The 16,475-nt window shown below is 41.9% G+C and overlaps 1 protein-coding gene across 3 annotated transcripts in view; it reads left to right on the forward strand.

Moving 5' to 3' along the window:
- Positions 1-16,475, forward strand: part of CAMK1D (calcium/calmodulin dependent protein kinase ID) — a 487,292-nt gene that overhangs the window by 23,944 nt on the left and 446,873 nt on the right. The gene's annotated exons all lie outside the window — the stretch shown is intronic.

A 16,475-nucleotide genomic window follows, 5' to 3' on the forward strand; every position in this document is an offset into this window, starting at 1 on the left:
ACCCATGTCCCCACCATGTAGAGCAGCAGGTGGTAGGTGACGTTAGCATGGTATGAAGTGTTTCAGGGGTTCATAGGGAATGGGAGTAATTTTTATTTTATTAATTAATCGAGACAGGGTCTCACTCTGTCATTCAGGCTGGATCATGGCTCACTGCAGCCTCGTGATCACGGCTCACTGCAGCCTCGACTTCCTGGGTTCAGGTGATCCTCACACCTCAGCCTCCCGAGTAGCTGAGAATACAGGCACATGCCTCCAGGCTCAGCTAATTTTTTTGCATTTTTAATAGAGACTGGGTCTCACTGTCTTTCCCAGGCTGGTCTTGAACTGCTGGGCTCAAGCAATTCCCCTGCCTTGGCCTCTCAAAGTGCTGGGATTACAGGCGTGAGCCACTGTGCCTCATGGGAGTAATTTTTAACAGAAGTGATAGATGGATATGAATCATAAGAGCTGGTAATGGAATTGTTTTTCTGGTAAAGCTTAAATGACCCACTTCCCGGGTGGCCACCAGGTATTCTTTTAACAGACGTTTGCAAAACGCTTGCTTAGGGCTGGTGCTGTCCCAGCCGGGGCTTCAGTGGCAAATGAGAGACGTGGTCCGCTTCTTCCTGGAAATTGGTACCGTGTCCATGCCTAATTAACTGGGTGTGGTGGTGCGTGCTTATAGTCCCAGCTACTTTGGAGGCTGAGGTGGGAGGATCACCTGAGCCCAGGGAGTCGAGGCTGCAGTGAGCCGTGATTACGCCATGACACTCCAGCCTGGGTGACAGAGGGAGAGCCTGTCTCAAAAAAAAAAAAAAAAAGGTACAAAAAAAATAAAAACAGTCCAGGTGCTGTGGCGCACGCCTGTAATCCCAGCACTTTGGGAGGCCGACGCGGGTGGGTCACCTGAGGTTGGGAGTTTGAGACCAGCCTGGCCAACATGGTGAAACCCCGTCTCTACTAAAGATGCAAGAATTAGCCAGGCGTAGTGGTGGGTGCCTGTAATCCCAGCTACTCAGGAGGCTGAGGCAGGAGAATCGCTTGAACCTGGGAGGTGGAGGTTGCAGTGAGCCGAGATCGTGCCACTGTACTCCAGCCTGGGTGACAGAGGGAGGATCCATCTCAAAAAAACAAACAAACAAACAAAAAACACCCCAAAATCTCCCATTCCCTATGAACCTCTAAAACACTTCATAGCATGCTTACATCACCTGCTGTCTGCCGCTCTGCGTGGTGGGGACATGGGTTTGCGTCACATTTTCTCTGTTAAGAGCTCAGGGGGCAGTCCAGATGCGGTGGCTCACGCCTGTAATCCCAGCCCTTTGGGAGGCCGAGGCAGGCGGATCACCTGAGATCAGGAGTTCGAGACCAGGGTGGCCAACATGGTGAAACCCCATCTCTACTAAAAATACAAAAATTAGCTGGGCAAGACAGCGACACTCTTTATCAAAAAAAAAAAAAAAAAAAAAGTCCGGGTGCAGTGACTCATGCCTGTAATCCTAGCACTTTGGGAGGCTGAGGTGGGCAGATCACTTGAGATCAGGAGTTCAGGACCAGCCTGACAAACATGGTGAAACCCCGTCTCTACTAAAAATATAGAAATTAACCAGGTGTCATGGAGGGCATCTGTAATCCCAGCTGCTCAGGAGACTGATGCAGGAGAATCAGTTGAACCCGGGAGGCAGAGGGTGCAGTGAGCCAAGATTGCACCACTGCACTCCAGCCTCGTGACAGAGTGAGACTCTGTCTCAAAAAAAGAAAAAAAAAAAAGAAAAAAGAAAAAAAGAGCCCAGGTGGCAAAATCGACCAACCAGAGCAAGGAAGCCCTTTTACAGTAATGGTTAGGAGAGCTGGCTTCTAGCCATTCCCTGTGTCCTACCATTCCCCGTGAACTCCTAAAACACGGTACCGTGTCCTACAGATCCCAGAGGCTTACCCCAGTCTCTGTGTCCTTGCTCACGTAGTATCTCCTGCTTCCAGAGCCCACCACTGATTCTTCAGGGCCAACTCAAATCTGATCTCTGCCACCCACTGCTCCCAGATGCTTGCAGCCTACTTTGGGCTTCTCTGTCTTTATTCTTTCATTCTTCAACTCATGCTCTTGAGGGTCAGTTGTCCTATATTTTTCTTTTTTTAGAAATATTTCTGTGGGCCGGGCGCATTGGCTCATGCCTGTAATCCCAGCACTTTGGGAGGCTGAGGTGGGTGGGATCACGAGGTCAGGAGTTCGAGACCAGCCTGGCCAACATGGCGAAACCTTGTCTCTACTAAAGATACAAAAAATTAGCCAGGCGTGGTGGCGGGCGCTTGTAATCCCAGCTACTTGGGAGGCTGAGGCAGGAAAATCACTTGAACCTGGGAGGCGGAAGTTGTAGGGAGCCAAGATCACGCCATTGCACTCCAGCCTGGGTGACAGGGTAAGACTCCGTCTCAAAAAAAAAAAAAAAAAAAAGAAATATTTTTGTGGAGATGGGGTCTCACTATGTATTGCCCAGGCTGGTCTTGAACTCCTGGCCTCAAGTGATCCTCCCACCTCGGCCTTCCAAAGTTCTGGGATTATAGGTGTGAGCCACTCACTGCGCCTGAGCTGTTTTGCTTTCGGGAGAATTTTCTCTGATGCAACCGAAAGCTTCATGAGAGCAGGGGACACTTTCTTACATGTGATCTCTTACACGTGATTTTCCAAAATACCTTGCACACTGAGTAATGGATGGAGAGTTTATTTGGTTCTGTTTTAAAAATCCCAAGTAATGGAATTGTCTCCACGGTGGTTTAGAGAGCCTGCTTTTCTAAATGTTTTTGTTACTGATAAGTCCTTGAGAACGTTCCCCCACTATTTTCTTCCTCTGGATTTCGTCTCTATAAATCATCCCCGCCTTCCGTGTGAGGATTGCTCACTGCGTGGATTAGCTGCAATGAGTGTTTAATCCACGGGGCTTTGCCCTGCCTCCCCCTCACCTGTTTACAGGCCCTTTTCCTTGGCTGCCACGTTGCTGTGCTTGGGAAAGGGTGAGTTGTCAGGGAAATGTCGTTAGGATGCTGCCTTGGTGCTGCTGGTACTCCAAAAAAAGACTCTTGCCCAGTAATGGCCCAAAGCTGAACATAAATGACATTTGGCTTCTTCTGTCCTTGCATTTGTTGGGTATCCCGATTGCCTGTGTCCTAGGGTATCCTGCTGAATGCCATTACTCTATTATTTCCTCGTTGGGGTTTCCTCCTCTCAAACACGGCTTGTTGTAGTCTTGACATGATTTATGGGAAGCAATGTGTATTTGGCGTTTTTCATTTTTTGCTCTTACAGATTGTGCTCTTTTGCAGTTTTAGGACTTTTGGTCCATATGCCGATTTCTCTAAAACCAGAGCATGCAGCCGGGCACGGTGGCTCACACCTATAATCCTAGCATTTTGGGAGGCTGAGGTGGGCAGATCACTTGAGGCCAGGAGTTCGAGACCAGCCTGGCCAACATAGCGAAACCCTGTCTCTACTAAAAATACAAAAATCAGCCAGGTGTGGTGGTGCGTGCCTGTAGTCCCAGCTACTCGGGAGGCAGAGGCCGGAGGATCACTTGAACCTGGGAGGTAGAGTTTGCAGTCAGCTGACATCATACCACTGCACTCCAGCCTGGGTGACAGAGGGAGACTCTGTCCCAAAAAAAAAAAAAAAAAAAAAGAATAAAAAGAATAAGATGTCTATGGCGTTTGAATTTCTGCTTGGCATCAGGTACTTCTTAGACACTCGACGGGGCCTTTACCCCAACACCAACCCTGTGGCTTAAGTACTGTTTGACAGATGAGGAGAACTAACTGGCCTCCGGTCACGTGACTAAAAGAATAAGTCACAGGGCGGGGATTTGAACCTAGATCTGTGTGAAGAAGCTTCCGGAAGGCTGTGCTGACCGAGATGGAACAGACTTTTCCAGAGCCGGCTTTGAGCCTCCTCTAGGGCAGGTCCTGGGAAACTCCACCACCGGCCAGTGGTCCAGGGAGTGCTGCCAGGGGCACCTTCATGTGATGGTGTGAAGGGTCTTTGTTAGTTTATTATGGAGTCATCAAACCTGTACTCCTGTCATGCTTCTCCTGAGGTCTGGTGGAGGCCTTGCCTGGAGCCTGGAACTGGAAATCATATTAGGCTCTGCAGGTGAGAATGCAGGGTCTGGATTCCCCCACCTGCTCACACTCCTGAGAAACCTTTGTGCTGACAGAGGAATGGCCTTAGTAACCATTTTTTTTCTTTTCTTTTCTTTTCTTTTTTCGAGACAGAGTCTCGCTCTGTTGCCCAGGCTGGAGTGCAATGGCGTGATCTCGGCTCACTGCAGTCTCCACCCTCTGCCTCCTAGGTTCAAGCGATTCTCCTGCCTCAGCCTCCCTAGTAGCTGGGATTACAGGCACCTGCCACCACGCCCTGCTAATTTTTGTATTTTTAGTAGAGACGGGGTTTCACCATGTTGACCAGGCTGGTCACAAATTCCTGACCTCAAGTGATCCTCCTGCCTCGGCTTCCCAAAGTGCTGGGATTACAGGTGTGAGCCACCGCACCCGGCCTTATTTTTATAGGTCAAGCACACATTTTGTTATTGCATGGCTATTTCTCTCCTGGCAAATGAAGATAATAATTTTTGAAACATCCAGAGAACCCTGAGATTTTGAATCAGGCTGTTGGCAAACAAAACAAAACAAACAAATTAAAAAAAAAACATAATGTTCTTCCCAGTGTTCTGGCAAACAAAATGTAGTATTCTCTGGAACTTTTAAAAAAAGTGTATGATCTTTATAGCTTAGGTATCCATTGGCAAAAGGTCATGGAAAATTAAGTCAGATATCCAGAAATTCAGACAAAGTCAGCTTTATTTTCTCAAATGGCTAAAACATGTTTCTGTCCTTGTCCTCTTATATGAGTGGATGTTGTCCTGGTCACTTAAGCAGGTGAGTGAGCAGAACAGATATTCTTTGACTTGAAGCTCAATGTTCTTCCCTTAAGATTTTTTTGTTTTTGTTGCTGTCCTTGTTCTGCTTGCACTAAAATAATGATTTTTCTTTTCTTGTTACAATGTATTACAAATGTTATTCAGGAGTTTATTAGATCACATTTACTTAGTTTCAGGGCTTGTTAATTTTAAGAAGTCATTATAAATAAGCTGTGTAATAAAGGACCCACCATATAGGAATGCACTTCAAGTGGTTTCTTCATATTTTTAGTGATTGGAGAACACCAGGAGATCGCACATGGGAAAATTAAAAATCTCGAACACCCAGCCTCTTAAGACAGATGATCTGGCATGATGTGCACAGTTGCTCATTGCTTCTGTTTAGGATATGTTTGGAAATCTCTGTGGCTCTTGTGATTTATATGCAAGATGACCTTTTCATGTTGTCACAGGCAATTTCATAGCAATAAGAAGTTTAAACTATATCTTGCATTAGGTTAACATCCAAAGGTATTAGGAGCCAAGCTGTTGAACATTCTAGTTTGAGATTCTGATTTTGCACATGGTTAATTCCAGAGAAAGCACCCCAGGCATGCAGCCCAGCTCACAGGCCACTTCACAGGCTGTGAGGCCTCGTTCCTCTGGAGTCCAGTGTGACCTCTGGGGGACTAGACACCAATTATTTCCTGGGCCAGCCTCATGGGCGTTCACCCTGCCTGGCTGCCCAGGGGCCCATGTGCAAAGGGCTCCATACTTCATCTAGTGCACTGCTCTCTCCGTCTAAAGCCCTTACTACTTTTTGTTTTAATAGATATATTTTTTAGATACAGCATCTCACTCCATTGCCCAGGCTAGGGTGAGGTGGTGCAATCATAGCTCACTGCAGCCTCTAACTCCTGTGCTCAGGTGATCCTCCCTCCTCAGCCTCCTGTGTAGCTGGGACCACAGGTGCACACCACCACACTTGGCAAACTTAAAATTTTTTTTTTTTTTTTTGTAGAAATGGGGTCTCGCTCTATTGCCCAGAGTAGTCTTGAACTCTTGGCCTTGGCTTCCCAAGGTGTTGGGATTATAGGTACGAACCACTGTGACTGGCCCCTTAGTATTTTTTTTTTTCTGAACAAGGGTATCCCCATTTTCATTTCACACTGGGTCCCACAAATCAGGTAGCTGATCCCAATCCCTTTTCAGTTATAAAACTTTCTTCTCTACTCTTTTTAGCCTAATATCAAAGGCTTTTTAGTGACTAAAATTTTCTTAGGGTTAGTGATTAAGAAAGTTTATTGAGCACTAGAGTTTACTGGACACTTGGAAAGGTTTTTTTCTCGTGAGATCTCTATCCAAGCGTGAGCATGCATTTCTTTTTCTTTTTCTTTCTTTTTTTTTTTTTTTGAGATAGTCTTGCTCTGTCGCCTGGCTGGAGTGCCGTGGTGCGCTCTCAGCTCACTGCAACCTTCGCCTCCCGGGTTCAAGTGATTCTCCTGTCTCAGCCTCCCAGGTAGCTGGGACTACAGGCACATACCAGCATGCCCGGCTAATTTTTGTATTTTTAGTGGAGACAAGGTTTCACCATATTGGTCAGGCTGGTCTCAAACTCCTGATCTCAGGTGATCTGCCCACCTCGGCCTCCCAAAGTGTTGGGATTACAGGCAGGAGCCACTGCACCTGACCAAGCATGCATTTCTTTTAGTAGAGCAAGAAAATCTTTGAGGTACTATTTTGAAAAAAATTTGAGGGGTTCCTAAAATATGGTGGCCTGCAGGCTTTCTCAGTCAATGGATCTTATAAGTAGACAGTGGTCTCTGGACGAATATAACGCTGTTTTGGCCTGAATCTCAGCATGACTGCTCACCAGGGATCTGTCTGCATGATGCTGAACCTCTACTTATAGTTCATAAAATGGAAATCATAATTGTTTATATTATTTAGGGTCGTGATGAGGTTTTCGTGAGATAAATCATCAGAGTTTCTTGTTTGTTTAATGCCTGGTGTTTAAGTGCTCAAAAATGTTAGCTAAAATCCCTTAATTTGGGGCCAGTCTTGGTGGCTAACGCCTGTAATCCCAGCACTTTGGGAGGCTGAGGCCAGTGGATCAGCTGAGGTCAGGAGTTCCAGACAAGCCTGGCCAACATGGTGAAACCCTGTCTCTACTAAAAATACAAAAATTAGCTGGGCATGGTGGTGCACATCTGTAATCCCAGCTACTCGGGAGGCTGAGGTAGGAGAATTGCTTGAACCGTGGTGGCAGAGGTTGCAGTGAGCTGAGATCGTGCCACTGCACTGCAGTCTGGGCGGCAAAGCGAAGCCTTGTCTCAATCAATCAATCAATCAATGAAAGAAAATAAAATAACTTAATTTGAGGCCAGTTTTTACCATTCAGATTCATGGCCAGATACGACTCTACTCCTGGCTAAATATCTTTCAAAGATGTGCCAGAAAGTGGATGGATCAGTATAAATCTTTTAGGAGGACTTTTAAAAAAAGGGTGTTATTGGCCGGGCGCGGTGGCTCACGCCTGTAATCCCAGCACTTTGGGAGGCCGAGGCGGGCGGATCATGAGGTCAGGAGATCTAGACCATCTTGCCTAACATGGTGAAACCCCGTCTCTACTAAAAATGCAAAAAAATTAGCCGGGCGTGGTGGCGGGCGACTGTAGTCCCAGCTACTCGGGAGGCTGAGGCAAGAGAATGGCGTGAACCTGGGAGGTGGAGCTTGCAGTGAGCCAAGATTGCACCACTGCACTCCAGCCTGGGTGACAGAGTGAGACTCTATCTCAAAAAAAAAAAAAAAAAAAAGAGGAGGCATCGCTGATTGAACATCAGGTGAAACCTTTTTTCCTTAGTTCTGAATCTAGCAGAGCAATTATTATGATACTGTCTCACCTTCCAATTAAAAGGATCAATGATTATAAATATGAGAGTAAAGGTTTTTAAGGCTACAAGGAATCCGTCACACTTGGAGCCTATGTTTTGTAATGATTATTGAGTTTGACAACCCAAAGGAGGCCAAACAAATCCTTCCTTTTATGAAGCTGATAACATAATTGCACTTCAGTTTTTCATGTGATTATTGCCCGGAAAAAAGGGAAGGATTTTTCTTATCATGATGCCACCCAAGTCAATATATGTTTAAGAGCATTTCTCAGCTGGGCACAGTGGCTGATGCCTGTAATCCCAGCACTTTGGGAGGCCGAGGCGGGTGGATCACGAGGTCAGAGATCAGACCATCCTGGCTAACACGGTGAAACCCCATCTCTACTAAAAACACAAAAAAGCCAGGCATGGGGTCACGTGCCTGTAGTCCCAGCTACTCATCAGGCTGAGGCAGGAGAATCGCTTCAACCCAGGAGGCGGAGATTGCAGTGAGCTGAGATTGCACCACTGCACTTCAGCCTGGGCAACACAGCAAGACTCTGTCTCAAAAACAAACAAACAAACAAAAAAACCCCACGCATTTCTCAGCTAATTTAAGGCTCACACATTTAGTAATGATATAATTGGCCTAGTCATTTGTCAGGTTGTTTTTGAGTTAAAATGAATGGTTTGAGGTTGAGATGAAATCAATGGAAAGTATATGCCTGTATGAAGTAGCTTGTACGTTTTTATGACTCTTCCATTTTGATTTAGGTGAAAGCCTGCCTTTTCCCTTTATTGGAAATAAAAAAGGAAGTAGGAATGAAAAGAACTGGTCGTGTCTTGAAAATAATAGCAAAAGGAGGTCAGCTTTGTACATACATTGAGCAGTGACAACGGGCCCCTCCCCTTATAAAGTTGTGGAATGAATGCCGTTCCCTTCCTGGGGTGGTCACAGCTTGACTTGGGTGATTGCTTTTGAATCCTGCAAGGAGAAATCTTGGGTAGTGGTTCTTAAAAAATGTTGGAAGGACTAGAAAATCATAATGCTTTCTTTCTTTTTTTTTTTTTTTTTGAGACGGATTCTCCTTCTGTCACTCAGGCTGGAGTGCACGATCTTGGCTCACTGCAACCTCTGCCTCCCAGGTTCAAGCAATTCTCCTGCCTCAGCCTCCTGAGTAGCTGGGATTACAGGCGCACGCCACTGCGCCTGGCTAATTTTTGTATTTTTAGTAGAGACGGGTTTCACCTTGTTGGCCAGACTGGTCTGACCTCAAGTGATCCGCCTGCCTTGGCCTCCCAAAGTGCTGGGATTACAGGTTTGAGCCACTGCGCCCAGCCAATTCTCAAGTTTTTTTAAGAAGACAGTGCAAGCTGCTGAGAATCGACGATACAGTCTGAGTTCTCTGATGGTTGTGGCATGGCATACAGAAGCAGTCCGCGTTCATGTTCGGAGTCTGGTCAGTGTTCATTGTCTTGCTAATTGGATGATCCCAGATGTGCCAATTAGCTGGTACCAGGGGCATGTTTAATTGGTAGAAATGATGAGTTCAACTGTGCTGTTGCCTGATGAGTTTTCATAGCAGAGACATGGCGTTTTAGGTGACTTGGTACTATAAAGCAAGAGTAAAACCTCTTAAAAGAAAAAAAACTGTTTCGCTATATACTCACGACACTTCTGACACTCATTGTGTGGATTTTTCCACACCAGTCCATTTTCCTTGGAAACTGTGACTTTAAGTGAAATGACCTAACAAAACCACAATTTTTCATTTTTTTATCAGTGTTGTAATGAAATGATATTGAACAAAATGATGATATTCAAGTATGTCATTTTGCTTAAAGTCAATTTCCAAGAACTGATTGGACATTAAGTGGGGACTTGCTGTACCACCTTTTAGGGAGAACAGTTGAACAACAATTGTCTGAGCTAATATTTGGAATATATTAATGAAAACCATTGTAGAATGTGTGCCCAGCCTCTCACTATATAGTCAGCCCCATGGACACCTTTTATCTGTGTCATATCTTGTAATGATAATGTATGTGAAATCCTTATGGTATGCATCACACTTGTTTATACTAGATGATAAGGTAGTTGTGGGTGAGCCTGACGCATGTTTTGGTAACTTACATAGGATCTTTCATATGAAATACTCAGACATGAAGGTGCTATAGTCTGTTTACTATCATACCCAGACATAAAAATGCTAATACTGTTTAGAAAGATTTTAGCTATAAAAGTTTAAAAACCAGGATGGGCATGGTGGCTCACACCTGTGATCTCAGCACTTTGGGAGGCTGAGGTGGGCGGATCACCTGAGGTCAGGAGTTCCAGACCAGTCTGGGCAGCATGGTAAAATCCCATCTCTACTAAAAATACAAAAATTAGCTGGGCGTGGTGGCGGACCTCTGTAATCTGAGCTACTCGGGAGACTGAGGCAGGAGAATCTTTTGAACTCGGGAGGCGGAGGCTGCAGTGAGCTGAGATCGCGCCACTGCACTCCAGCCTGGGCAACACAGTGAGACTTCATCTCAAACAAACAAACAAACAAACAACTATGACTTCAAGTAATAATAGCACTTTCTGTGTTCCTTCCTAGCACTTTGATTAAATGTGTCATTTAATCTGTACAACATCCCTGCAAGTAGCAATTTTTTTTTTTTTTTTGTAGTTGGCACATGGAAGAGAAATAAGTTGTCCGAGGAAGCACAGCTAGTAATGGACAGATCTGGGATTTGAAGCCAGTTCTTCCAATGTGCACACATTTCCCCTGCACTTCTCTCTATCTATTCTAGCTAACCAAGCTGTTGCTCTAATATAATTTGTTTAGAGCATCAAACCACATAATCCAGGTTTCCGGGTGTAGTTTTTTTATCTGAAGTATTTGGTACTAAATAATTAAATTAGCTAAGTGTCAAATCCCTCTTTGTTTTAGGATTTATAGATTTAAATAAAATTAGAATAGATCTTTCCAATTTTTTTGTTGTTGTTGTTACTGTAAAGAGCTTTTTGTGGTGGAACTAATTTTGGTGAGCAACAGAATAAGAACTCAGGGAATGTCGAAGCAGGAAAATTGGTGCAGAATTTCAGAACGTGCTCAGAATAAAGCCTTTCTTTTCAGCAGTAAATTGAGTGACTTGCAACTCGGGGAAATGTCGAATTGACATGAATGTCCATTGCTTGGACTTTATATTAGCAGGTGTTTATTTCACCACAGACATTGGGTTTTATTAAATACGCCCATTTCAAATCTTCTTGAACTTCAGAATTACTCGAGCATGTTATTTTCTGTTTCTTACCTAGTACAAGCATAAAGAATGTTGAAAATCTGTAAGATAACTAAATATTAAGGAAGTTGTGTATTGGGAAATAAGCATACTTAGGTCCTTTTATGAATGGACATAACAGCAAAATAACCTTTTACACAAATAGTTTTAAAAAGTCTACTCACAGAGCTAAAATCACACTTAATGGAGAAAGAATGAACGCTTTACCTTAACTAGCCTCAGGAGCAACGCAAGAGTGTCTGCTCTCACCACCCCCATTCAACTTTGTAGAGGAGGTTCTAGCCAGCGTAGTTAGAAAATGAAATAAAAGGTATCCAGATTGTAAAGGAAGAAGTAAAACGATCTCTATTTGCAGATGAGATGATCCTGTAGAGAGAAAATCCTAAGGAATCACCTAGATAACTATTCCATTTAATAAACGAGTTCATCAAGACTGCAAGATCCAAGATCCGCATACAAAAATGAATTATATATGTATATGCTAGCAAGGAAAAATAAAAAAAGAAATTAAGAGAACAATCTCGTTTATAATATCATCAATAAGAATAAGATATTTAGGAGTAAATTTGACTGAAGAAGTTCAAGTCTTGCACATTGCAAACTACAAAACATCATTGAAAGAAATTAATGAAGACTTAAATAAATGGAAAGACGTCCTGTGTCTATGGATTGGAAGACAATGTTGTGGAGATAGCAAAACTCCCCAAATTAATCTATAGATTAAACATAATACCTTTCAAAATCCCAGCTTGCCCTTTCTGCAGAAACTGAGATGGTGATCCTGAAATTCATATGGAAATGCAGGGAACCCAAAATAGCCAAAACAGTCTTGAAAAAGAAGAGCAAAGTTGGATGACTTTAAAAACTTACTACAGAGCTACAGTAATCAAGACAGTGTGGTCCTGGTGTATAGATCAGTGGACTAGAATTGAGAGTCCAGAAATAAACTCTCACATTTATGGTTTATTTTCTTTTGACTATCTTATTGGTTAAGATAATTCAGTGATGGGAAGAATAGTCTTTTGAAAAAATAGTGCTGGAGCAACTAGATATTCATATATAAAAGAGTGAATTTGGACCATTGTCTCACACTGTATGTAAAAATTAACTCAAAATGGGTCAGTGACCTAATATAAGAACTAAAACTATAAAACTCTTAGAAGAAAACATAGGTGTAAATTTTTATGCCTTGAAAGCACAAGCAACAGAAATAGATACATTGTATTTCATCAAAAATTGTGCATCAAAGGATACCATCAAGACAGTGAAAAGACACCTCACAGAATGGGAAATGTGTTTTGAAAATCTGTAAAGGGCTCGAATCTAAAATACGTTAAAAACTTTTATAACTCAATAATTAATAGATAACCCAATTAAAAATGTGCCAAGGATATGAATAGGCATTTCTCCAAAGAAGGTACATGAAAAGATGCCCAACATCTTTAGCCATCAGGGAAATGCAAATCAAAACCACAATTAGATGTCACTTCATACCCGCTAGGATGACTGTAATAAAAAGATAGATAATAACAAGTGTTGGTGAAGATGTAGAGAGGCTAGAACATTCCCAGGCTGCTGGTGTGGATGTAAAATGGTGAAGCTGCTTTGGAAAGCAGTTGTTCCTCAAGAGATTCAACATGACATTACTAAATGAGCCAGCCATTCTGTTCCTAGGTATACATCTAAGAGAAATGAAAATATGTGCCCATATGAAAACCTGTATATGAATGTTCATGGCAGTGTTATTGATGTAGCCAAAGAGCAGAAACAACTTAAATGTTTATCAGTGGATGAATGGAAAAAGAAAGTGTATGTATCCATACAATGATGTGATATTTGGCTGTAAAAATGAATTAAGCATTGATATATGCTACTACTCATGGCTGAACCTTGAAAACATTTTGCTAAGTGAAAGAAGCCGGTCACAAGAAACTACATATTGTGTGATTCCATTTATATAAAATATCCAGAGTAGACAAATTTATTGACACAGAAAGTAGATTAGTGGTTGCCTAAGGCTGGGGGTTGGAAGATAGTTGAAGAGTAATGGAAAATCACTGATCAAAGGTACAGTGTTTCTTGGGGAGAAAAGATGAAAATGTTCCAAAATTGATTGTGATGGTCATTACACAGTTCTGTAATTATACTGAGAACCATTGAATTGTACTTTTTTTTTTTTTTTTAAGATGGAGATTCGCTCTTGTTGCCCAGGCTGGAGTGCAATGGTGCAGTCTTGGCTCACTGCAACCTCCACCACCTGGGTTCAAGCGATTCTCTTGCCTCAGCCTCTCAAGTAGCTGGGCTTATAGGCATGCGCCACTGCGCCTGGCTATTTTTGTATTTTTAGTAGAAACTGGGTTTCAGCATGTTGGTCACGCTGGTCTTGAACTCCTGACCTCAGGTGATCCACCTGCCTTGGCCTCCCAAAATGCTGGGATTACAGGCTTGAGCCACTGTGCCCGGCCTGAATTGTACACTTTAAATTGGTGAATTTTGGATTGTATCTCAATGAAGCTTTTACAAAAAAAGCAGTCAATCTATGGAATATTTCCTATGGCAACTGAAAGCTCAAATAGAGCCAAGGGTGGTGGCTCCTGTATGTAATTCCAGCACTTTGGTAGGCCAAGGTGGACCGACTGCTTGAGCTCAGAAGTTTAAGACTAGTCTGGGCAACATAGTGAGACCCTGTCTCTACAAGAAATACAAAAATTAGTTGGGTATGGTGGTGTGTGCCTATGGTCCCAGCTACTCTGGAGACCAATAGGAGGATTGCTTGAAGCCCAGAGGTGGAGGTTGCAGTGAGCTGAGATTGTACCACTCCACTGCACTCCAGCCTGGGCCACAAACTGACAAACCCTGTCTCAAAAAAAAAAACAAAAACCCTGCCTCAAAAAAAAAAAAAATGAAACTACTAATTTAATAATGTAAAATAAACTATGGCACATCAATATTATGGGATACTCTGCAGACTTTAAGTTGCGATGCAGAATGTTATTGAAGGACGTGGGCAGACAATATACTGCTTAATGTAAAAAATAAGTTAACAAATAATATGATCCCAATTTTGTGGAAGAACATTTGTAATTATATTTATAGGGAGAGGGCTGGAAGTGTGTGTACATTCACGATATTAACAGCAGTCATCTGAAGGTGTTGAAATGACAGATGACTTTAATTTTCTCCCTCTTGCCTTGATGTGTTTCCTAGATTTTCTATAATAATCATGCACTAGTTAGCAGAAAGAGAAGTTTGAAGTAAATTCACATACAATATAATGTTTTGATACTTTAATAAAAAATAATAATAATGTAGAACTATGAAGATAACTTTACTCGGCTGGGCGCAGTAGCTCACGCCTGTAATCCCAGCACTTTGGGAAGCTGAGGCGGGCGGATCACTTGAGGTCAGGTGTTTGAGACCAGCCTGGCCAACATGGTGAAACCCCGTCTCTACTAAAAATACAAAAAAATTAGCCAGGAGTGATGGCGGGCACCTGTAGTCCCAGCTACTCAGGAGGGTGAGGCAGGAGAATTGCTTAAACCCAGGAGGCGGATGTTGCAGTGAGCTGAGATTACACCACTGCCCTCCAGCCTGGGCGTCCAAGAGAGACTCGATCTCAAAAAAAAAAAAAAAAAAAGTTACCGTTACATATTTCATTTTACAATTATTGCTATTCATAGAGTAGTGACAGCCTCCATGCTTTGGCACACACATTATATGTATAATATATAATGGCTAACTTTCATTGAGTTTGATATATATATAATATATATATTATATATTATATATAATATATATATTATATATAATATATATATTTTATATATTATATATATTATATATTTTATGTATAATATATATTATATATATTTTATATATTATATATTATATATTATATATTATACAATATATTATATATTATATATTATACAATATATTATATATTATATATTATACAATATATTATATATTATATATTATACAATATATTATATATTATGTATTATACAATATATTATATATTATGTATTATACAATATATTATATATTATGTATTATACAATATATTATATATTATGTATTATACAATATATTATATATTATGTATTATACAATATATTATATATTATGTATTATACAATATATTATATATTATGTATTATACAATATATTATATATTATGTATTATACAATATATTATATATTATGTATTATACAATATATTATATATTATGTATTATACAATATATTATATATTATGTATTATACAATATATTATATATTATGTATTATACAATATATTATATATTATGTATTATATAATATATATATTATATATATAAATAATATTATATTATATATATAACATATATTATATATTATATATATAATATAATATTTTATATATATATATATATATAGACATTGTAAACTATTAATGAAAGTTATGTGTATCTCGGTTGCTTTTTTTTTGAGACAGGGTCTGGCTCCGTGGCCCAGGCTGGAGTGCAGTCATGCAATCTCGGCTCAACCCACAAGGCTCAAGTGACCCTCCCACTTCAGCCTCCTGAGTAGCTGGAACCCTGGCTAATTTTTGTATTTTGTTTGGTAGAGATGGGTTCTCGCTATGTTGCTCAGCCTGGTCTCGAACTCCTGTGCTCAAGCGATCCATGCCCACCCCAGCCTCCTAAAATGCTAGCATTACAGGCATGAGCTACCGTACCTGGCCTGTGTGTGTATCTTTATGTCATAATAATTGCTCAATAAATGGTAACTATCCTCTATCGGGATGTAAGTTCTGAACTATTTTTTATTCATTGTGAAAGATTGGGCTGAAAAATTTCCCTTTCGCCCCTGCTGGCGCCCCACCAATGCTTAGTTGCTGTCATGAGTGAGTGAGCAGATGGAGCCCATTGTGGGAGGGAAGAAGCCTCAGCTCTTTTCTCCCCCGGGAACCTCCCTTTCTGTAGGCATCTTGCCAGCCCGGCATCTTTGCTTGTTCTTTGAGTAGGTTGAGGTGACTCTCAGGAGGCTTCTGGGATCGTCTCCAGAATTACGCTCACCAAAGAAGACCCTGGCTCAGCCTCCCAAATAGCTGGAAGTACAGGCGTGTGTGTGCTGCCGTGCCTGGCTAATTTTTGCGTTTTTAGTAGAGATGGGGTTTTGTCATGTTGGCCAGGCTGATCTCGAACTCCTGACCTCAGGTGATCCGCTCGCCTTGACCTCCCAAAGTGCAGAGATTACACGTGTGAGCCACCGTGCCCGGCCCAAGCCCTTGTTACTGTCGAATTCTCCCCGAATCAACCTTGAAACTTAACGTTTTCTTGCTTTCAGCTTTTCCCCCAGACTCCAGCTTCTAGATTCTCTGTCTGTCAATAAGAGTGTCGAGGTTTAGAGCAGAGGCAAAAACTGGTTTACAGCAGAG

Source organism: Gorilla gorilla, chromosome 8 (assembly GCF_029281585.2).
Source record: "Gorilla gorilla gorilla isolate KB3781 chromosome 8, NHGRI_mGorGor1-v2.1_pri, whole genome shotgun sequence".
Classification (NCBI taxonomy): domain Eukaryota; kingdom Metazoa; phylum Chordata; class Mammalia; order Primates; family Hominidae; genus Gorilla; species Gorilla gorilla.